General features: G+C 35.7%; 1 protein-coding gene across 6 annotated transcripts in view; it reads left to right on the top strand.

Moving 5' to 3' along the window:
• The first annotated feature begins 1,319 nt into the window (after positions 1-1,319).
• Dscam3 (Down syndrome cell adhesion molecule 3) overlaps positions 1,320-23,961 on the top strand; it is a 188,613-nt gene continuing 165,971 nt past the window's right edge. For 5 of the 6 annotated variants that reach the window (XR_011398063.1, XM_036365031.2, XM_036365029.2 and 2 more), the window contains exon 1: positions 1,320-2,622. The gene's annotated coding sequence lies outside the window, so the exon portion shown is untranslated. The remainder of the gene's footprint in view (positions 2,623-23,961) is intronic. The other variant, XM_070113166.1, reaches the window with a different exon arrangement.

The following is a 23,961-nucleotide window of genomic DNA, read 5'->3' as shown; positions in this document are numbered from 1 at the left end:
CGATACATAACATCACCTTGACAGTCCCACATTACGCTGCGAAAATTGGCGAAATCAGACAAAAGCCTTTTCACTTAACACAATTTTGAATTCCCTCTGATTTTTTCACTTTCCAGTATACAAATCTGGAACTAGTCAATGTAGCCGGATAAAACTTTGTATGAATAGTGTCTTTGAAGTGCGACGTCTTATGACCAAAAATTAAATTACTAGAGATTTTTCAAACAGCCCCTAAGTTAGTCTTACCCTAACTATTTAATCTATTTAGCGGCAATACAGTCTTTAACAAACTTTTTAGTTAAGTTTTTTGTTACCTCAGGTAAATGTTATTAAGTATAGTTTGTATATATAATATTTTATTGAGATTTTTTGGTGCCATATTAAAAATATCAAGCTCTTTCAACACTTACCCAGTTTAAAGTTCTATGCATCAAAGCATGGAGGAAACAGAATTGTTACATATCTAATTTAAATTAGGTACGCCAAACAATTAATATGCAACAACTATGCAAAACTTCGTACTCGTTATTACGTTACCGTATATTTTTTGTAAAGTATGAACTCCGTGTACCATATATTATATTTAGCAGGTTTTATTCGATTAAAATTCAAAATAAGGAATTGATATATGTATTTGAAATGCATCTGTTTTAAATTTGTGTATGTGTGCATTTTTCTGTATGACAATTCTTTTAGTACCTCACACACACCAGTAACTGCGCCTAATATCACACTAGAAACAAACCAACAAGGGCACTCGCGAGTGTGTATGTGCGCACGCAAGCAAATCAACATAAACGACTAAGCAAAAGCGAGAAAAACGCCAGGCAGACAGATATTAAAGAGAGTGAACTGTTGAGTTAAGAGAAAAAGTAGCACAATGGGTAAGAGCGCAGTGCGAAATAATCAGGGCCGAAGTGGGTGGTGCGTGGCATAAGGTGTTTAGTAATGCTGTAGGTGTGCAGCGGCGCGTCTGTGCGAGCGTTTACGGATCGTCTTCTTGCAACAGTTGCAAACGGGAAAAGAGTAACAAAGACAGATATACCGGAGGCAGCAGCAGCGAAGCTAACAGCTGATAGCCGAGAATAGCAAAGCAAGTGGTGACAAAAACAAAGCCAGTAACAATAATAACAGCACGACACGTTGTAGTGAACTATCATGGTAAGCATGAATGCTAATATCATCGAATTGCACTGAACAACAACGCAGCAGTCGCCGTCGCTGCCAAAGTCTCGGCCTGTCGCATTGTGCTTGGTAAACGAGCAATGAAATTGATACAAAGCTGTGAAAGCGATTTTAGAAGTCAGTCATAGCCGGCATTTCGAACAGTTTGGATGTACTTAGCGGAAAATAGCGAAACATATAGAAACAAGAGAGATTGAAGAAGGCCAGAAATATAGATAGCAGACATATAGGTAGGCTGTACTAAACTGAGGACCACTGTGTGTTGGTAGTGATTTGATTTGAACAACAACAACCACTCCCACACCACCTTAATTGTCACTAATACTACCGTAACATTGTGCACGCGTGTGTTTGTGTCCTTTTTGGGTTTTCGAATTTGTGACTATTTGAGATTAAATGGCATTAATATTGGTGGAGCTGGCAATGTTGATGCTGGCTGTCAGTTAATGCTTAAGTGATGTGTTTGTGCATTTGCTGTTTCGTGTGTGTAAAAAGATTAGATTTTGCATAAAATTTACACACTCACAATGCTGCATATGCCTCTTGTGTACTTTAATGTAAAGATGCGGGCGAACAGTTTCCTTTAAATGTATTTTAGTGCGTCACATCACACGCATCTGGAAGCGTTATTGAAAGCACGCATAAGCGGTGTAGCGCTTAGTACTATGCCACATTGTTTTAGAGCCGTTTGGTGGAAGTAGTGCGGAATTAAAGTTAACGCTGTGCGCGCACGGTGCGGACGGTTTAAATGCAGCAGAGTATTGCGCGGTCGGGTCGAATCGTAAATTAAGTCGCTTCTAGTGCCGTATTTTAGTATTTTCGTCAACAGCGCAATTTTCCAGAGTGTTTTCGCCCAAAAATGTGCTTATAAAAAATTTATAAACGAACGCAATTAAAGCGAAAAATGTAGCTGAATTGTAACGAACGCTGAAGTGTTTGCTGCTTTTGAGTGAACAGCGGTAATAAAATAAATGCATACATTATAAAATAAAAAAAAAAACAAAATTGAATATAAGGCTGAAAGTTTTTCGCCTGAATTTGCACAAGGGCTCAAGGAGCAAACGGGCTCTAACTGCTGCTATGATGAGGAGCGATAGTAAAGTATTTAAGAGTACAATGGAATGTGAACGTAAAGGTGTGTATGCAAAATAAGGAGAAAGCCAAATTAAAACAAGGGAAGGTTGAAGTATCAAAAGTTGGAAATTCCAAACTAGGTTGGAATAAAAAGTGTGTGTAAAAGTGTAAATGGAATTACGGCGTGCGAAGAGGAATTGTAACTGAGTTGATGAGGTGAAAGCACGTAATTAACCAAGCGTGGGTGTAATAATAATAAAAGTCATAGCAGCATTTCAGGCGGTGCGCAAGATCAACTCCATTGACTTCCAACACCTCTTTGGCACTATCCAATTGCGCAACAATTATGTTGGACAACTAATGGTAAGGAAGCATGATGTGGAAGGAAAATGTACATGCAAAAAAAGGATTTTTTATAGACTGCCATGAAAATTTATTGAGTGTAAAGTTGCGTTGCCTTTGTACCAGCGATGACGAGCAAATTAAATTAATTGTGAAAAATGTGCTCGGCGATTATCAAATTGCGATAGAATAGCGACAAAAGCAACAGAAATAATAATGAAAGCCCAAAAAAGATGTATATAAAAATTCGCGCGAATTCCCGTTTGGGGGGCAGTTAAAAGAAATCTTAGCTGAAATAACAAAAATAGCATTCACTAAAATAATTTCCATGCTCTATGCAGAGCCTGCAGCAATACGAGCAGCAACAATTTGTGGCAAACGCCTCAAATAGGTTAACTTTTCTAGATATTTAAGCACGGGCATACAGATATATGTGTGTAAATACAAGAAATAAATTCATTGCTCTGCATGCAGTGCAAAAGTGGCTACCTACAACAAAATGTGTGAATGTATGCATTTATTATTTTTTGATTGTTTCTCTAAAACGCTGGCTCCGTTATCAGCAATTTTTGGCAAAAGTTCGCAGTCAGTCATCAAAGGGCGCATAGTAAAGCGTACAAAAAGACTCGAATGAAGATAGCAGTGCAGCACGTTCCAAGCCATGCACGAGTCCACACAAATACACTTTTATTGTATTTATTTTACAATGTTCACCCTGATATCGGTGCAAACTCCGCCATTGCTGGCATATGCATTTCCAATTTGTGTCGCACCAGCTCGGATTTTTTTGTGTCTGTGGTATCGCGTATGTGACAACTCAATAGACCCTGATCTGCTAGGTTTTGCCTTAATTTCTGCTCTGCTACTAGCGAGCTTGCTTTCCAGGTTTTATTGCGTGATTGTGTGTGTGTTTATTGGTTTTCTCCTCCTAGCCAATGTTCGTGCTAGCGAGGGGGTTTTGTTTCAAAGCAGATAAATTGATTTGGCCATTTGCCAAAAATAATAGAATCACAGTTAGCGCCAAATTTTGTTGCATTTGCGTGTTCTTCTCGTTCGTCGACGTTTTCTTTTTTAATAACGGCTAGTTTCGGTGGTCTGCTTTGGCAATGTAGCTAAGATAACAAGCTAATTTCAGCAAATGATTTGTGATTTCTCAAATTATAAAATAATTTTGTGCCGTAAATAGCGTAAATAAAAATATGGGTTTTAACGCGCTTGCAAAACTGTTGAATGACCGAGTTTTGCTGGGTAAATACACATATGATGGATCATCATATTTTTAAGATTGAATTCAGGATTTGAGAGGAAAATCACAAAAGGGTTAGAAGACCGCCTTCTAAATAGTCGAACTCCTGAATACTCTCAATATAGTAATAGCGGGAAGAAAAGCTCGAACCGTTTTTAAGGAATAAGTTCTATTTGTCAAAATCGATTTTGTTATTTACCTTTGATGATATTATATCGATTATAGTGATCATTCACATCTTTCATATAATTTTTATACCTTGCAACATGTTGCTACAAAGAATAACAGTTTCTTTCTTTGTAATACCTAAAACTAATCGAAAGAGCTATAAAGTAAGTGTATAAAAGATCAGGATGACGAAACGAGTTGAATTTTGGTTGGCTGTCTGTCCACCATTAACCGAAAACTTATAAAGTGGAAACTACAAATTAAGATACAAGAAGATACAAAGGGATCACAGTAGTACACGGCAGCCCGACCAATTATAGCTTTAATGGACGTATCTCACAAACCTCTAAAGTTCTGATAAGCAAACTTGCTGAGGGCGAATCTTTTCGGTACCTCTTTAAACGCTGTGGAAATGGATGAATTCGAATACTAACCACGCCTTCTCCCCATATAAAGGTTATGTTCAGAATTACTAAATACGCGGTCAGAAGAAGTCTTAAAGGCTTCAAAGGAATCGTTGTAAAAATTGAACAATGGGCTTGGCATCGCCCTTAGGTGAAATTCTATAGCTCACGAACGACTAAATCAATTTCAATCAAACTCGGTACATAATATTACAGACATTTTTAACTTACACTGTGGGCGAAATTGGAGCACAAATATAACGCACTTTTAAATTTCCTCTGATTCTTTCACTTTACAGTAAATAAAGTTATCAAGACAAAACTTTGCACAAATAGTGTCTTCAAGTTCACCTTCTCGAATCATAATTTATGAAGCGCTATTAATACTTACCATATACTCTATATAGGTATATATATAATGATTTTCGTTATTCTAGCATACTCAACCAAAAATGTCGATTAGTGGAGAGTTATATTTACAAAATTGGGTGGTAACATGGTAAGCATATATGCTATTTTATTTAAATTATGTAGAAAAGTTTTCTTAAGGATAAAGTGGTTTAGCGTTAAATATGAAATAAATTGGTATATATCTTGGTTTTAATCTCATATTCTAAATATAATGAGTTTTGATCCTGTGGCTCACTTTTTTCTTCATACCCAATATATTGTTTCTAGGCCCCATGAGAAGGTTGGTATTGCGAATGGCCGGTGTTGGACCTTTGTCACGCCCACAAATGCTGTTAATCGAATACTTGTAAAGTGCTGTAACTAAACCGCGAATAAGGACAAAAAGTTGTAATTTAATACAATGAATCGTATTAGGAAGAGGCATCCGTAGTTTGAAAAAAAGAAAACTTTATGTGAATACAAATCTCACAAACCACTAAAGCTATATGAAATTTGCGAATTTCAATTATATACCTATATTACACATTGATTGGTATTTTAGGTAAAAGGTTTACAAATTCGGTATCTGATAGCTTGAATAATTTTGGTCAGATTTTTACAATTTTTATACTTGAAATGGTACACCTTAAAGGCACTATTTGAGCAAAGTTTTATCCCGATATATTAATTGGTGCTTGATATGTATACTGGAAGTGAAAAAATCAGGTGAAATTTAAAGTTGTGTTATATGAGAAATGGTTGTTGACCGCTTTCGCCCATTTTCCCACTGTAACATAAGGATGTCGAAATAATGTTACCCACCGAATTTGGTTGATATTGTTCGTGTAGGTCCAGAGATACTATATGAATTCACCTAAAGGGAGGTGCCACGCCCTTTATCCAATTTTGACACCGGCTTCTATAAAGCCTTCTTGTACCATCTCGGGTCTAGTAGTTTTTAACAAATCCGTTATATGGAGAGTGGGAGGAAGTATCATCAGATTTCATCTATTTTCACACTGTCATAAGAGGTGTCAAAAGGATTTGTCCTGTACAAACTTGGGTGATATAGCTTGCACAGTTTGGGACTTATATACATTAATACCATTTGGGGCGGGGCCAATCCCTTTTTACTGCCATTCGTTGTATAAAATTAAAGTTTTGTATCTTATCATGCGGCTTAGTTATAACTTTTTATATGTTTTTGATTAATAACGTTTTATGAGCGTGGCAGTGGTCTGATTCTGCACATCTACAAAAACAAACTTCTTACGATGCCAAGGAATAACAATTTTTACTCAAGTTACAGCGTGTACAAACGAACGGACAGTCACTCGGAATTCAACTCGCCTCCTCACCCTGATCATTTACATGTACATAACTCTATATCTATCTCGATTAGTTTTAGGTGATACAAACAACCGTCATGTGAATATAATAGTTTTCATAGTCTGTAGCATGTTGTCAGAGTTTAAAAATGTTGTGTAAGAATTTAATATGCATTATTGGAAGAAAACGAATATATTACGATAAAATTTGGTATCTTATCAACTTAAATTATTAGCCATATATTCTTCTAGTTCCATTACTACATTTTGCTTGTCCGAAATATTTATACTAAAATCAAGCTAAATAACTCGAGTGAGATATATGTTATATAAAATCACCAAAGGGTCCAAATTTAATATATACTCGTATATAATGCACATTATGGTTAAGAAAACATATCCACTTAATTTCATTAAAATATAAAACTTTTTGAACAACATAGACGGTTTGAAGTTAGCTGGAATTATGTACAGGGGCTAGGGAAAGGTCTCGACTAATTGCAAGCATATTTGTAAACATTTTTCCAGAGACAACTTACATATTCGGCATAATATTACGCTAGATTACAGAAAATCGTTATACAAGTATGTAGCACATGAAAGCTAGAGTAACAGAATGACTGATAATTTCGGAAAAAGTTAGAATTTTTAAATCTTACTAGATGAGTTACCTTAAATCGAACAATTAGAGTAGAGTTTTATTTTGATAACTTCATTGCTGCTTGATTTACATATATGTTTACTCTAAAGTGAAAGAACCATGTGAAATTTTTTTTGTAATCGCAAAAATAAAAAAAAAACAAAAATTTTAATCTCAAGCATATGAATAATTAAGAGTAAAAAATATACATTTTTTTGGAATAAACATTTTTTCTCGTTTGCGTACTTCGTGTTCTACTATTTTAAGCTAGGACTCGCACAGAACCGTCATTTTCAATATTTCAAACTTAAAAATACAATTTTCTTAATCCCAAAATTTTTGAATGAAAAAATTCGCAATCCGTTTAGTGAGCTAACGGACTTTTAGTCGTTTTTATCGTAACTGTTATACGGGTAGTCGGCGTGGTTATATCCGATTTTATCAATTATCATGCTGTGTAAGAATTTGTTCTCATAAAATTTGGTTCACTTATCTTAATCGGTTTATGAGATATGAACTTTAAACCTCTTACGGAGGTGTTGCGAGGGTATTAAAATTACTTAACTTTAACTAAAAGATAATGTGCCCGATTATACATATAACATGGTATAAGGGTCTCGCCTTAAGTAGCCACTCAGTCAATACTTTAAGGTTTTGCGGTTATCAAAATCCAAAAATTTTTCAGAAATGAATTTAGTGGATTTCCTCTTTATAAAATTCGACTGGAAATACGGTGGCGCCCTAAATCTGGTCATAAGATCACTTAAGGGGTTACATGGGTTTCGTCGGGTAAAAAAGGTCTATTTTCAATAATTTTTTTTGTATATAAAAAATTATTTATTTAATTCAATATTTTTTCTGGCTTAAAAATACACATTTAAAGAATAATTTCTGAGATTTTCAAAAAAAAAAAATTAAAACTCCGCCATTGTAAGGTTATTTCCGGTGACCCCTCGAAAAAAAGATGCGTCCGCGTTGTCAGCATAACTACTGACAGGAGCATCTAAAATGAAAAAATATATGTGTTTTAGTTAAGACCATAAACTCGTGCTTGAACGAAGGAAAAAAGTTTAAATTTTCCAACAAAATTAAAATTGTTTTTTGATAATTGAATTATTGTTGTAATTGAAAAAAAATCCTTCGTCCAACCACGAGTAAATTATATCTCAAACAACTCTATAAAATTTCATCAACATCGGTTGAGTAGTTTTCGAGAAATCTTGACAACCGACTTTGAAAGCATAGTTTTATGTGACCATATACCAAACCTCGTGCGCGCAAAGCTGTATTCGAAAATTATTACTGGTATCAACTTGAGAATTTAGGACAATATTCTAGAGGTGTTATAGAATTAAATAAGGCAATAAGAAATATTTTTTTTTAAGCCGTGAAACCCATGTAACCCCTTAAGTAAAGCAATTATACTGTAGCCTATTTTGTTATCTTTTTGTTTAGAAAAGGGTTAAAATGTTTGCTTTTACACCTAATATTTTGATGGAATTTGTGATCCAGCCATACTTTACGTTAGTGTATTTGTTTGGATGCACAGGTCTTTGCCATCAACACAAATGTACAGCATCATTCGTACCAACCGCTTACTGCCGCTGTCTTCCGGTTTGTGTGCATTTATATTTCTGTATATTTTAGATTTTGTATTTATGTATTTCTTATTCTCCAGCCTCTTCGCCTCGTTCACCAACAATGTTGGCTACAAAGTTTTACGTATTATTTACACAACACTTCGGCTCGCTGCTGTTGCTGCCGCCTCCGCTGTGGCCTTTTGATTTGCCAGCTACGTCAACCAGGCCATTTCACGTCACGTTCGACATTAATGGAACGATGCTTTCAAGCTTGTGGTAGGGAGAGCTCGAGCAGTTAATAATGTTCGCAATGTACTCGTATTCGTGCAAAAATCCTGGCAAATATTATTAGGTCCTTTTAAAAAGCTTTTCAGCCCTGTGACCAAAGCCGGCATTGTTTGCATGCTGAAACTTCGGTTGCAATTGCAATTATTTCGCTCACTAGTGTAAAAACTCTTGCCATTTAACAGCGAACTGCGGGGCGTGAGCCTCAATGAATGATGAATGAGCGCTTGTTAGCCGCTGCTGATGGTGCTGTTGGGTAAACAGTGGCCCACACTAAGAATATAAGAGATGAAAACAAGGGGGCATGTATTGAAGAAGAAGAAGAAGAAGCAGAGCGAGTTATGGACGCTGTGATGGTTGCTGTTTGACGTGAATCGCACTAGCCTTTCGCTCGATAGGTACACTTAGGTCAACAGGTCGGCAGTTGGAAAGTGTTGAAGCGAAGTACTAACGACTGAAATTACTAAGATGAAGAACGAATGGATGTACATGTTAGTGGTGGTGGTACAGCTGTAGGCGTTAGGTGCACTTTATTGTTGCAGGCGGAAATGACACCCTTTGTTATATTGTTTAGGCCTTTTGGCGTTGTTACTTTTTGTTGTCGCTGTTGCTTGTTTATTGTTTACTTTTTGTTTTTGTTGAGGACAAATGTGCATTGAAAGTGCTTAAAAAGGTGTTAGTTGAGTGGGCGACAAATATTTTGTTTCACAAAGCAAAAGTACATAGTCAAATATTGAATGTAAAGCGTGAAATGGTTTTAGAAAGCCAGTGAAGTTTTAAAACGCAAAACACGGACATTATCCTTTTGTTAATACTTTGCCTTAACCCTTTTGAAAAAAATATTCCAGATATTTAACTCGCCAGCTTCAATAAAAAAAGTGAAACATTATTAAGCATACTGGTCGTCTTTTGATTTCACTTGGCTTATCTCGAACGATTCGGTCATTGATCAATAGCAGCACCCACAGTTTGAGTATTGACGACGCTGCTCGAACCAAATGTTTTTGAGACTCTTCAAATTTCAGCAGGGTATTCCAAAGGCCATTTTCTCCAACTATAGCCACAAACTGTAGTCCAATGGATTAAAAATTGGACTTCCAGACAGATATTAGGAATATTGCTTTTAAGCAACTGTTGGGCGGTTTTTGTGTTTTATGCTGGAACAGAATTTTCCTGGAAGATCCACTGCTTTATATCGAAGAAAGCATTGCTTAACTGCTTTACCAAGCCTTCTAAAACATCTCTTGGTACTCTTTTGCCCTAGTTTTAACACTGTTTCCACAGAAGTGAAGAGATGTAACACCCTTACAGGAGGCTCTCCACCAAAACATTACAGCAGCTGCGTGGTGACCACATAAAACCTTGGGATAACATTTTTGCACCTTTGGAAGTTTTTGCATAGATTTTGCCCATTTGCTCACTTAAAACATATTCAACAATGAAAATATCTTCATCTGTAAAAGGGATACTTTCATAGCTGTTGGCCACGTGGCGCGTTCTCTGAAGAGAACCTTTGTTGTGATGACCATCTCGAATAAGTCTTGACATTGTTCTGATGTATCGTACAGTTTTTATGCCTGAATTAGTTTGAACTAAGCGAGGACGACCAATTCTTTTTCTGTCATCAACTTTAGACGTTTGGGTAAACGATCAATAGTGCGATAAACAATCTTTCGCGAAATATTAAGTGTTTGGAGAAGCTCATAAATTTCACTTTTTGAGCTTTTCCATACTTATGTAATGCAATCACCTCGATACGATTTTCTTTAGCTCCCCAATCCATTGTTAATAAGCGAAAGCACTGAACTGAATACTATACATGCGTAGACACTGCATACAAATTAAATATAATAAAAACCAAGAAGAACCGTTAACCTCGGTTGAACTGAAGCTATAATGCCTTTCACAAATACAAAATGTTCTTTCTAAGAACTTGATTCCAATCGTTCAGTTTGTATGGCAGCTAGTGGTCCGATATCGTCCTGATGATTATTTCTATATATATTGTACTTTATAGGGCTCCGCAATTTTGCAATTTGGAGGCTTTCAGCTTGCAACCATTTCTCTTCAACTTTTTTTATTGTAACGGAAGCACTTTGTTTCAATGTTAGCTTGTGTATAGAGTGTTGATATAAAAATACAGACAGAACCTCTTTATTTGTTGGTAATTTTCGACCAACAAAATTTTCGTGAATTTCACCCACTAAGTATATTTTTAAATCCATTATATATCTAAACACACCATAAAATGTGATTTAGAAAAAAATATTAAAAAAAATTGATAATATCATCGGAAAACAGATGGAATTTTTAATAACCTTAATTTTGGCGTTGAATAACTGCTAAGTGGTTAGGATAATGAAAAATGTTCTAAAGCCTTTTTGTATAGCGTCAAGTTTCCTATAAGAATATAATTTGGTTCAACAACGTCCGGTGTGTTTTACGCGAGGACCTGCCGGCGACGGCCTTACCTCACGGTGCTCTAAAGCACAACGTATCAAAACCATGCGTTGATAAGCGCCCCAAATAATAGCTATTTGCAAGTATTAATTTGGTTACCAGTGGCCAGTGTATAGGGGCACACTGACCATCTTGGTAGGATTCGAGGCCGACCTAAAACCTCTTCCGTTTTCGGGTATGGAACCCAGTTGCTAGTGCACCTTCTTTTTTTGAACTTAAAATTCAGTTCTTCCAGCATTTAGGTTCAAACCACAGCCACCACGATACTCCCCAAAGGGCCGAACCCAACGAGCAGATTGAACCGAAGTCCAAGGGCATTCTGCTCCCCGTGGTACCAGAGTCGAGTCTCCGGTAAGACTCTGTAGCCGAAGTTATGCCAGTTGAGCTCCGCCTTACTCAATGACTGGTGACATTTGTCGCTTGAACTTCAAATGTCTTTTTATTTGGAATCTCATTTAAAATCTATAATATCAGTTCAGGCTCAGTATTAAAGCACTATTTCTGACATCATTACTATGCTGATATTTCTAGGCAAGGTAAAATAACAGTCATAGTGTATTTGGCTTTTAGTCGCCTCTTACGACAGGCATGCCTTACCGCGGGTAAATTTTTCCACCTACCCGCAGGGGGAAATTCGGTTCAACAATCCGTTAAACGGTTCAGAGTTGCAAAATTCTAAAATTAAAGAAAAAGTTTTTCCATGTTATTTAAATGGGAAATTTAATTTTTTTTTTGAATCAGCTTAATATATTATGTTGTAGGTCATATACTCAATTAGTTTTACAATTCTATATTACTTGCTGTCAGCGAAAATTATATTAAAATCACCCTCAAATGAGATATATCTGACATAAACTTAACGGAAGAGGCTAAATTTAATATATTGAGTTGATGTGCAAAAAGTCAAGCAGAAGTTCGCAATTGATGATATTAGGGACATGACATTAAGCACAATGTCTAGACCAACTCTATTTATGTTCAGCGGTTTGTTAGAATAACGGAAATTATTATATGTGGTATAATTTAATTTCACATATTTTTAGCATTAAACTAATGAATATTGACTATTATACGTTCATTTCATTTCAGTGTAAGGCCAACCGGAAATTTGAAAGTCTTTCATTAGGTATATGGGAGATTGACACGATTCTTGGTATTACTACATATTATTAATAGAAATATATGCCCTCTGAGTTTCATTGACCATATAAGGAGTAAAGTCAACCGGATGTTTGAAAATTCTGAAATTAGTTATTATATATGGTGGCTAGGGCAAGTTTTCACCCTATTTTATCCATTTTAAGCATATATTGGGTATACCATATACGGGGTATAAGGCCAACCGGAAGTTCGAAGATATTTCTATTAGGTATGGTATATGGGATCTACTAGTAAAAGAAATATTGACTCGATTCAACCAAATTTTGATATACAGACATATTATTATGGGGAACGGACTCTCTCCTAATTTCAATAATATCTCTTACACATTTACCGATATTTTCGGTAGAAAGTCAGCCATAGGCTCTCTCCCTTATTTGGAGTCTTGAATAGTTACTTTCCGATTTTGACAAAATTTAAATTTGAGATGGTATACCATAAAGGCAATATTCGTACAGATTTTTATTCCGATACATTAAATTTTTCTTGATTATATACTGGAAAGTGAAATAATCGAATGGAATTTTAAGTTGTTTAACATGGGAGGTAGGCGTGGTTAGTGCGATTTCGCCCATTTTGTAAAAATAGGCCGTGCCACGCCTATAGTCCAATGTTGACACATGCGCCCATAAAACCCTCTTGTACAATCTTGGATGTAAAATTTAATAACTCTGACGCATTTAGTTATTGATTTATTGCATTTTTAGTTGTTTTTAAGAAAATCGTTATAGGAGGAGTGGGCGTGGTTATCATCCGATTTCATGTGATATGGCTTTAATGATTTGAGAGATATAAACATTAAACTTATTAGCGGGGGGCCACGCCCACTTTTTTAAAAATTTTCAAACCACAGGTTGTCCTTGTCATTACGATTCGTTTTACCAAAGTTTTGTTTCTTAATTTGCGACTTAGTTATGGCAATTTATAGGCTTTCGATTAAAGACGTTTTGTGGGCGTGGCAATGGTCCGATGCCGTCGATCTTTAAACTCTTCCTCAGTTTTTCGTCAAGGAACACGTGTACCAAGTTTCATTATGATATCTTAACATTTACACTTGCAGAGACAGACGGACGGACAGCCAGTCACTCGGAATTCAACTCGGCTTGTCATCCTGGTCATTTGTATATACATAACTCCATATCTATCTCGAAAGTTTTAGGTGATACAAACAACTGTTAGGAGAACAAAACTTTTATACTCTGCAACATCTTACAAGCTATAAAATTTGTACGCGAATGCATTCGCAGAAATTCTCTTCGAAAACAGAAAATTATGTCAATGGGAATTGGAAAAAGTGTTCATATGAAATGAAATTATGAAAGGCTACCATGGATCAATTGGTCCTTTTCTGACAATGTTCATTGTTGAAGAAGTTTTTAATTAGCAAAAAAACTAAATTTACCGAAGAACTTCCAAAGACGCGAAAAATATTACTCCAAGGGTTCAACGTAGTGGGAAGTCTAATGTAAAGGCACTTCTGAAAAAATGGGATTAAAATTGGGGCAAAAGTGTACCAGTAGAATGTTTTAGAAGGCGTGATAAAGCAGTTAAATAATACTCTCTTCGATGGAGAGCAGTGGATCTTCTAGCAAGATTCTCCTTCAGCATACAAGTTAAAACCATTCAATAGTGCCTTAAAAGGAATATTATCATAGCTACAGATGGTTGGCAGTCTAGAAGTTCAAAGTTGAATCCATTGGAATACAGTTTGTGATCAGAGTTGGAAAACACAGTTTGTTGAATACCCCACCGAAATTTGAAGAGTCTCAAAAAATCTTCGGTTCGAGCAGGGTCGTCAATACCAATGGAAACTGTGCGTGTTGTTGATCAATGACCTAATCGTTTGAGACAAGCCAAGTAAAATCAAAAGGCGACCATTTCGATTAAAAATTTGTATATCTTTAATATACATATGTATTAAGAAATATAATTAACTATGTATAAAATGTATAATAGTTTTACTTTTATAAGGGCTTGTAACAGAACTTATGGCAAGACTATGTTAAGTAAAAAAATTATAATAATTGTAGTTTAAACTGCGCGCGTAAACCGATTCGATAAATTGTTTTTCGTACAACCATTTTTATGTTCGTTTGAAGTTTGATCTCCATTTGTCAATTAGTTTGAGTTTGGGATGCGATTGTTACCATGCAAAAAAAAATTAACAATAAATGCTTGAAATTGTGTGTTTTTTTTGTAATGAAATTACGGCTAGAGTATTGTTAAAAATGTTGCAGAATTGTTTTGGGGTGTCTACTTTATCACCAACACAAATATTTGAGATGTACAAAGTATTCAGTGAAGGTCGTAAAGTCGTCGAAAAGTTGCCTCTTGGTCTACCTCTGTTAATGATGAAATTACCGAAAAAGTTAAAGAAACAGTGCTTGAAAATCGTCGTGATGTTGGCATCAGAGAGAAAGCCGAGTATCCTAACATCTTTTATAGATCACCTCAACACGTTTTCATCAATGTCCTATAATACCACCCGAATTATTTCCTCTAATTCGTCTGGATTCTAAATTTTCGACCGCTGGAAAACTTACCCTGCTATGAGACATTAACGCTATTTCTAATATATTTGCTCAAGTTTTTAAGTCAAATTATTCTACTAAGTTCCCTAGAAATTATGCCTATCAGCCTATGTCCGATTACATTAATGAATACACTAACTTGGGGAAAACGAACAAGAGAGTCTATATACAACATAGAAAGAGTCCTTTGCATAAGAATTCTAACATATCATATAAGGAATTTTATAGATTTATAGACATCGGTCACACCTACACTTGTTGCATAAACTATTACTGGTCAGATTAATTTTTGTATGTCTTTATTGATAACTCGTTCTCTGTACGGATTTTAGAAAGGGAAATGTAAACGTACACAGTTACTTGAGTTTGTGCGCTATATTTCGAGCGTTCATAGATCTTATTCCTTTTCAGCCAATACTTTTTTAATAAATATCTTCTTATTTAAGAAAGAGGACGCAGCGAATTGAATTGATATCTTCTCATGTATTACACAAGGGAGTCGTCTTGGTCAGATTTTGTTTTTTTTTATTTATAAAAAGGAAAATTATGTATTTAAACATTTATTGTTAAGAGGATAAAATATTTTAAAATTCTAATTGTTTTTTATGGCATAAACGAACTAGCTTTTGCCTAGCTTAAAATTTACTCTAAGCTTAATTTGAATGTTTATATTAATAAAGGATCCTTAAATAATAAACAAAGTATTTTTTCTTTGTAACTAAAGTCTAAAGAAATTAAAAATCCTATTTCATCAAACTTACACACGTTTACAAAATAATTTGTTTGTTTAGATGACGTATCCTCTCTTTTTAGTCAGATTAGTCGGACACAGAGATGGTGGAAATTTTTTCTGTGCCAACAGCGCCTCCACGATTTCTCAAGATGTTCTACTTGTATGCGAATTGATTAGAGACTTTAACGTTTCAAGAGAACGATCTAAGCTACTAACATCTAGAATAAAAGAGAGAAACAATGTCGTGATCGGGAAAAATAATAATATTCTTCAATTTTATTGTTCAGAAAATGATATTGTTTATTGTAATAACTCTCGAGGTACAAAGCTGAAGAATGAAGCTTGTTTGTGGACAGCAAAGTTAAGCAAAGTAAAGTTGGAAATTACTTATTAATTTTACCAGATTTTGGTTGCTTTAGCACATTTTCGATTATGTGTATCCCGTTAGGTTTATTTGTTGGTAATAATATTGTTTTTGATGATGGGATACATATGTCCTATCCCCCCAGGCTCTCCTGAAGAAAGTGGGGATTTAATTTTGTAATTTTTATGTTAATTAAATATATCGCAAAGATAAAAAAATCATAACAGCGTAGATTGCTCTGCTGCTCTAAAAATAGTCACCTGTGGTTTCACAAAATCAGAATCATATATCAGACTCCAACATACATCTATTTTTTGTATTAAAACACGGTGAACAACTTTTTCGTCCAATTTGTAAACATGTTTTATGCGTTGCTTAGGGGATACGTAAGATTCGGTGTCATCGTCCAAAAGCATGTCGAACGAGTGTTTTAGCTCGTTGCCCGGTATGGCCGCCAGTATACCGGTGCAAGCCTTGTGAACGGCCTCCACGTCTGCATAACGCTTTCCTTTCATCGGCATGTTAAAATGTGATTTTAGGTCAAATAATCGGCCACATGCGTCGATCGATGAGACGGTGCATTATCGTGCAACAAACGCCAACTTCCACTTCGAATACTGCGCACCAAACGCTTCAAAACTCCAAGGTAGAATACCGCGTTAACGTTTTGGCCGGGTGGAAAAAATTCTTTGTGGACAATACCCTTGGAATCATAAAAACAAATCAGCATTGTTTTCACTTTTGACTTCTCCAGGCGCGATTTGTTGGGTTTCGGCTCGTCCGGCGCCTTCCATTCAGCACTCCGGCGTTTCGTTTCGGGATCATATTGAAAACACCACTTTTCGTCACTAGTCACAATCTTGTAAAGGAAGTTCGGGTCTTTTTTTGCCTCTTTAATGATGTCCTTCGAATGTTGAATTTTGAACAATTTTTGGTCGTCAGTCAATTTGTGCGGAACCATCCGTGCACACACCTTTTGTAAGCCCAATTTTTTGGTCAAAATGCAATAAATCGATGTTTTGGAGATGTCCAATTCTATTTCCATGAATTTCAATGAGGATTTCGGCCAATTTTTTATGAATTCACTCACAGTTTCGATGGAATTCATCGTCATTTATGTCCTCATGACCACTTTGAAAACATTGAAACCACTCGTGCACTCTGCTACGGGATAGGCAATCATCGCCATAAACTTTTTTCATCAATTGAAACGTTTCGGTAAAAGTTTTACCAATTTTAAAACAAAATTTAATGTTCATTTTCGCACCGATGACAAAGATATACTGACACTTAAAACGCAATAACTTCATACATAAAGGGATGTCCAACTTACTCAAAATTAGGGTTTTTTAAACGTTTTGCATTGTAGTCAGATTAGTCAGTATAAAAGTTGTTGGGCATTTCAATTAAAGCACCCAACACTTATAAATATTAAAAATTATTATTTATACAATATATCCGTTTAACACATGAAATAACTATTTAAATTTTTTTTTGAGACTTTGTGATATATTAAAACAAATGATTTTTGATTTCAATACTTAATCAAAAGAATAAATGAATTAGCTCTCAATTAATCAATGTTTATTTTTATTAATTTCGCGTTTTCTTTCATTTTCATTGTTTTCCAATTTTTGTTAGTGATCTTTAGCAGCAGCAGCAAATATCTCTGTTTACATATTTTTCTGTAGGATTTCAATCTGGCCACCCCTCTTTTTCCAATTGTTAATCGTCAGACCTCCTGGACTTTGACAGTTGCTCGACCTCAGGAGGTTTTGATGTTTAGCAATTGCGCTCTCATTTCCAGTGAGAGATGAGTTGGGCATCTTTTTATCTCAGACTTAAACTATACATTCTCGTTCGTCTTTAATCGTGCCGTCCAAAGCGTCGTGTCAGTTTCCAGTATACAGGGTCGAATTCAGTAGGTTTGTCCGGATCGTGTTGTCCGCAATTCCCCACATGTATGTGGTTTACCATTTTTGGTACATTCAAAAAAAAAAAAAATGTTATAGGCACATAATTTATTTTCAGACGTCTTTCTTTTGCCATCACCAGTTAATGTAATGTGTTCTTAACTCACATACATTAAAATGAAATATCTGTTGATTAAAATTAGTGGGGCTCATGTATTCCGTCATTTCCTTGACCGTAAGCCACCACCACTTACTCGTGGCAGCCATTAAAGTAGTTACAATGGAGTTTGCGCTTAGCTATTTTACAAAAAAGATAATGTTAATTGAAAGGATTCAATAACTCGGCTCAACTCACTCTTAACTGTGTGTGCTTACACCCGTATTTATAAATATGTATGTATATACATATATGTGTGTGCATTACTTCTGCGGTCGGAATTATAAACGTTGTGGGCGTCGTGTGCGGTTTAGAGAATATAATGCAATATGCGGCCGAATGGTGGGCCTCCCAAAAGAATCCATTTACGAGTAAACTGCCACACGCCGTATGCCGCATTCAGACACTACACAAGCAACACACTCGATTAATCCCATATAGCACCATGGCTGCACAGAGCTTGGAGTGTACTTAGAGCTGCACTTGCTCCATTGTGTTTGGTGCGGCGTGCGTCCGACACGTACAATGATAAAGCTGCTGTGCCAGTGGGTGTGTGTGGAAGTGCTTTTACTTAGGTGCATGTGCACAGGTGTGTGTGCGTGGTATTAACTTGAATGCAAAGAGTTGCCAACACAGCTTTTCTTAATACTTCTTCCCATACAGATGCACATGGATAGCATTTAAGCTAATATAAATATGTATACACATTTGTATTATATCTAAGTTTATTTCAATGGACTTGCATGCACATTGGGGCATGGTTGGCGTGCTGACTGTTGCCGCACGTTCAACTTTATATATGTGTATAATGCTGTGACTGTCTATGTTGAATAAGTGTACTTAGAGTTGAAAAGTTTTTGCGGTTCAGTTATTTCTGGCGTGGGTGGGCGTGTAGGTGCTGAAGTGTTGAGGCAATTTTTATGGTGTTGCAGGTTGAGTTAAACGTATTTTATACTCGCCTGCGGAAAAGTAGTTTTCAGTTTCACGTTGGATCAGCTCCGCAAAACAATTATTTTTTATGGAATTCTAAAATTATTTTATGAGATTAGTATACCCAAATATGTATTGGAATATGTTCATTCAAAATTTTCGCGCAAATGTGTTTAATTATTCTATATATCAGTGATTTACTTATTGATGAGATCCCGTCCTGTCAACTCAATAAATATCGTTCTGAAAAATAACATTTATATTGCAGGCGATTTTAAAAATTGCACTTATAAAAAAGGAAAAATATTAAGTCAAAAAAGGGAAAAGAAGTAAAAAGAACTGAATAAAGAACGTTAGCCTAGTATTTACTATTTAGAGGTTTCAATACCAAACAATAAACAAGTAAGGAAGGGCTAAGTTCGGATGTAACCGAACATTTTATACTCTCGCAAAGTCAAATGGTATACTCGTTTGAGATTTCTTTGTGGATTGACTGATATTTTCGGTAGAAGGTCAACTATAGGCACTGGGGTCCACATATTTAGTACTTAGGGGCTTGAACAGTTTTGGTTCGATTTAGAAAATTTTTGGTCACAAGGTGGCATACTTTAAACGTATTATTCACCCAAAGTTTTATCCCGATATAATCATTGTTGCTTGATTTGCATAGTGGAAAGTGAAAGAATCAAGTGGTATTTAAAATGGTGTCATATGGAAAATAGGCGTGGTTGTAATCCGATTTCGCCCATTTTCGCACTATGACATAGAAACATGAAAAGAACGTTATGCACCGAATTTGGTTGAAATCGGTTAAGCAGATCTCAAGATATGGGTTTTCACCTAAAAGTGGGCTGTGCCACGCCCACTGTCTAATTTTGAACGCGGTTCCTATAAAGTCATCTTATACCATCTCAGAGATAAAATTTAATGTCTCTGGCGTGTTTAGTGCTTGATTTATCGCGCTTTTAGTAGTTTTTAACAGTATCGTTATATGGGGAGTGGGCGGAGTTGTCACCCGATTTCAACTATTTTCACACCGTCAATAGAAGTGCTAAAAACATTTGCTTCCAGTAAATTTTGTTATTATAGCATTAGCGGTTTAGGAGATATGCACATTAAACCTATTAGAGGCGGGACCACGCCCACTTTTAAAAAAAAAATTTTAACTGCAGATGCCCCTCCCTAATGTGATCCTGTGTACCAAATAACAGTCTTGTATCTTATTGCGGAGCTTAGTTATGGCAAGTTATTTGTTTTTGATTAATGGCGTTTTGTGGGCGTGGCAGTGGTCCGACTACGCCCATCTGCAATACCAACCGTCTCACGGTACCATGAAACATGTCTACCAAGTTTCATAAAGATATCTCAATTTTTACTCAAGTTAGAGCTTGCACGGACGGACGGACAGACGGACGGACAGACGGACGGACGGACAGACAGTCACCCGGATTTCAACTCGTCTCTTCATCCTGATCATTTATATATATATAACCCTATATCTAACTCGATTAATTTTAGGTGATACAAACAACCGTTAGGTGAACAAAACTATTATACTCTGTAGCAACAGGTTGCGAGAGTATAATAAAAAAAGTCTGCTTAAGCCTCAAGTTTTATGCTTTAACAAGTACGAAAATTTTCGGTTTGATTTTTTCAATGATGAAAATGCTTAAAATTTTCTGCAGTTCGATGTGTTCCTTTAGTTCTTCTAAAAGTTTTTTTTTTTTACAAAAATTAATTAAACATTTGGTTATTGAAAAATTTTCTAAATCTAATTTCGAGAAGATGAATCAGGAACTTTCGCAATTAACTTAGCCAAGTTATAATAAAGATATTAAAGTTAGTATTTCACTTTTTAGTAACAAATTTTTATACTCTCGCAACCTGTTGCTACAGAGTATAATAGTTTTGTTCACCTAACGGTTGTTTGTATCACCTAAAACTAGTCGAGTTAGATAAAGGGTTATGTATATATAAATGATCAGGATGAAGAGACGAGTTGAAATCCGGGTGACTGTCTGTCCGTCCGTCCGTGCAAGCTCTAACTTAAGTAAAAATTGAGATATCTTTATGAAACTTGGTAGACATGTTTCTTGATACCGTGAGACGGTTGGTATTACAGATGGGCGTAATCGGACCACTGCCACGCCCACAAAACGCCATTATTAAAAAAAAAAAATTGCCATAACTAAGCCCCACAACAAGATACAAGACTCTTATTTGGTATACAGGATCACATTAGGGAGGGGCATCTGCAGTTAACATTTTTTTTAAGTGGGCGTTGTCCCGTCCCCTAGTAAGTTTAATGTGCATATGTCCTATACCACTGAAGCTATAATAACAAAATTCACTGGGAACAATTGTTTTTAGGATCTCTATCGACGGTGTGAAAATGGGTGAAATCGGGTGACAACTCCGCCCACTCCCCATATAACGGTGCTGTGAAAAACTACTAAAAGCGCGATAAATCAAGCACTAAACACGCCAGAAGCATTAAATTTTATCTCTGGGATGGTATGAGATGACTTTATAGGAACCGCTTTCAAAATTAGACAGTGGGCGTGGCACAGTCCACTTTTAGGTGAAAACCTATATCTTGAGATCTGCTTAAGCGATTTCAACCAAATTCGGTGCATAACGTTCTTTTCATGTTTCTATGTAGTGCGTAAATGGGCGAAATCGGACTACAACCACGTCTACTTCCCATATAACACCATTTAAAATTCCATCTGGATCTTTCACTTTCCACTATGCAAATCAGGCAACAATGACTGTGTCGGAATAAAACTTTGCGTGAATAATGCGTTTAAAGTATGCCACCTTGTGACCAAAAATTGTCTAAATCGAACCAAAACTGTTCAAGCCCCTACGTACTAAATATGTGGACCCCAGTGCCTATAGTTGACCTTCTACCGAAAATATCAGTCAATCCACAAAGAAATCTCAAACGAGTATACTATTTGACTTTGCGAGAGTATAAAATGTTCGGTTACATCAGAACTTAGCCCTTCCTTGCTTGTTTTTATTTATTTTAGAAGTATGTTCGAAGTGGTTTAAAATTTACAAAGTTATCCAATTCGTGCGGGTTCTAAATTTTCGACCGCTGGGAAACTTACCCTGCTATGAGACATTAACGCTATTTCTAATATATTTGCTCAAGTTTTTAAGTCAAATTATTCTACTAAGTTCCCTAGAAATTATGCCTATCAGCATGGCCTATTCGTTTCAAGAGAACGATCTAAGCTACTAACATCTAGAATAAATGAGAGAAACAATGTCGTGATCGGGAAAAATAATAATATTCTTCAATTTTATTGTTCAGAAAATGATATTGTTTATTGTAATAACTCTCGAGGTACAAAGCTGAAGAATGGAGCTTGTTTGTGAACAGCAAAGTTAAGCAAAGCGAAGTTAAAAATTACTTATTAATTTTACCAGATTTTGGCAATATGCATGTATGAAATGAAAAGAGTATCAAAACGTGGATCTTGTGTTTAAGTTACTAGGAGTATCGGTCGATTATATTATGTGTCGATTTAACCCCTTCGGACTTATTGGGACACACACGTCCCGACAGAAGATTTCTCACAATAAATGGAGATTACCTATTGTATTTAATTTATTTTACACTTAAATCATTCAGTTCTCCTCTGAAAGTGACAGTTTGTTAGTTATATGTGGATATTCGGTTGCTTTAGCACATTTTCGCTTATGAGTGTATCGTTGGGTTTATTTGTTAGTAATAATATTGTGTTTGATGATGGGACACATATGTCCTATCCCCCCAGGCTCTCCTGAAGAAATGGGGATTTAATTTTGTAATTTTTATGTTAACTAAATATATCGCAAAGATAAAAAAATCATGAGATATAAATAGTCACCTGTGGTTTCACAAAATCAGAATCATATATCAGACTCCAACATACATCTATTTTTTGTATTAAAACACGGTGAACAACATTTTCGTCCAATTTGTAAACATGTTTTATGCGTTGCTTAGGGGATACGTAGGATTTGGTGTCATCGTCCAATGACGTTGCGAGCTTTTGCTTACCAAAACAATTTTCGACTCGCGTAGGTGTTTTTGTATTTGTATGTATGATCTTTTTTGTCGGTATGTGCATATTAATGAACGCTAATCTATATTTAACACATTTATTCAACTTGAAAGCGTTCTTTTCATAATTTGAAAGCGTCAAAACAAACATTATCATGACGCCCGTTAGATCTACATAAATGCATATACAAACATATTAGAGTTGGTCGATTTTTCTTCCATAAAATCACACAGCGGAAAGTATTCTACGGATCATTCTGAACAACTTTACCTAAGAAACTTTGGGTCTGAAACCGGTTTCGAGCCATCGATAAAATCGATACATTTTAATGGAAATTCGATGATAAAACAAAAAGAGTCTTTATGTTTGCACTCATTTTAGTACATCACATATTTAAGTACACCTGGCAAAGTTCTAAGTTATTTGAAACATATTGCAGTTCATGTCTTTGGAAACCTTACTCAAAAGTCCAATATTTTAAATTATACTAAGAAGCACTGTTTCTTAATTTAATTTCTATTTAAATAATAATTTGGTTCTATAGGAGATATAAGTTATAGTTGTCCGATCTGGATTACTCTGACAAATAATTAGCACAAGTATTGACGAACAAATTTTTATAATTCCTAAAAGCTAAACTTTGCTTTGAAAATCGCTGTCTCGAAACCGGTTTTAGACCCATAGTTTCTTAGGCAACATTGTTTAGAGTAATCCGTAGAACATTTTCCACTTATGCGAATTTTCCGTTTTTTCGGCCGCCTACAATTCGACCCTCTCTACCCCATACATATATAGGTAAAGACTTGTATACTTGTATTTCCAGTGGTGTTTTCATTCATTAATTTTTTGTACTTTTGTGAGTACTATGTGTGTTTTTAGCTGAGTGCGTAATCGGGATATCCATTTAGCCTTTGAGTTGTAAATCTGTCGTTCTTACTGGCTTGAACGTTCACGTCCATTAAGAGTCACATGAATGATTTGCATGTGTGTTTGTGTATGAGCACACACTGTG

This window comes from Bactrocera oleae, chromosome 2 (assembly GCF_042242935.1).
Source record: "Bactrocera oleae isolate idBacOlea1 chromosome 2, idBacOlea1, whole genome shotgun sequence".
Taxonomy (NCBI): Eukaryota; Metazoa; Arthropoda; class Insecta; order Diptera; family Tephritidae; genus Bactrocera; species Bactrocera oleae.
The sequence above is the reverse complement of the archived record's forward strand: the minus strand, read 5'-3'. Positions and strand labels throughout refer to the sequence as shown.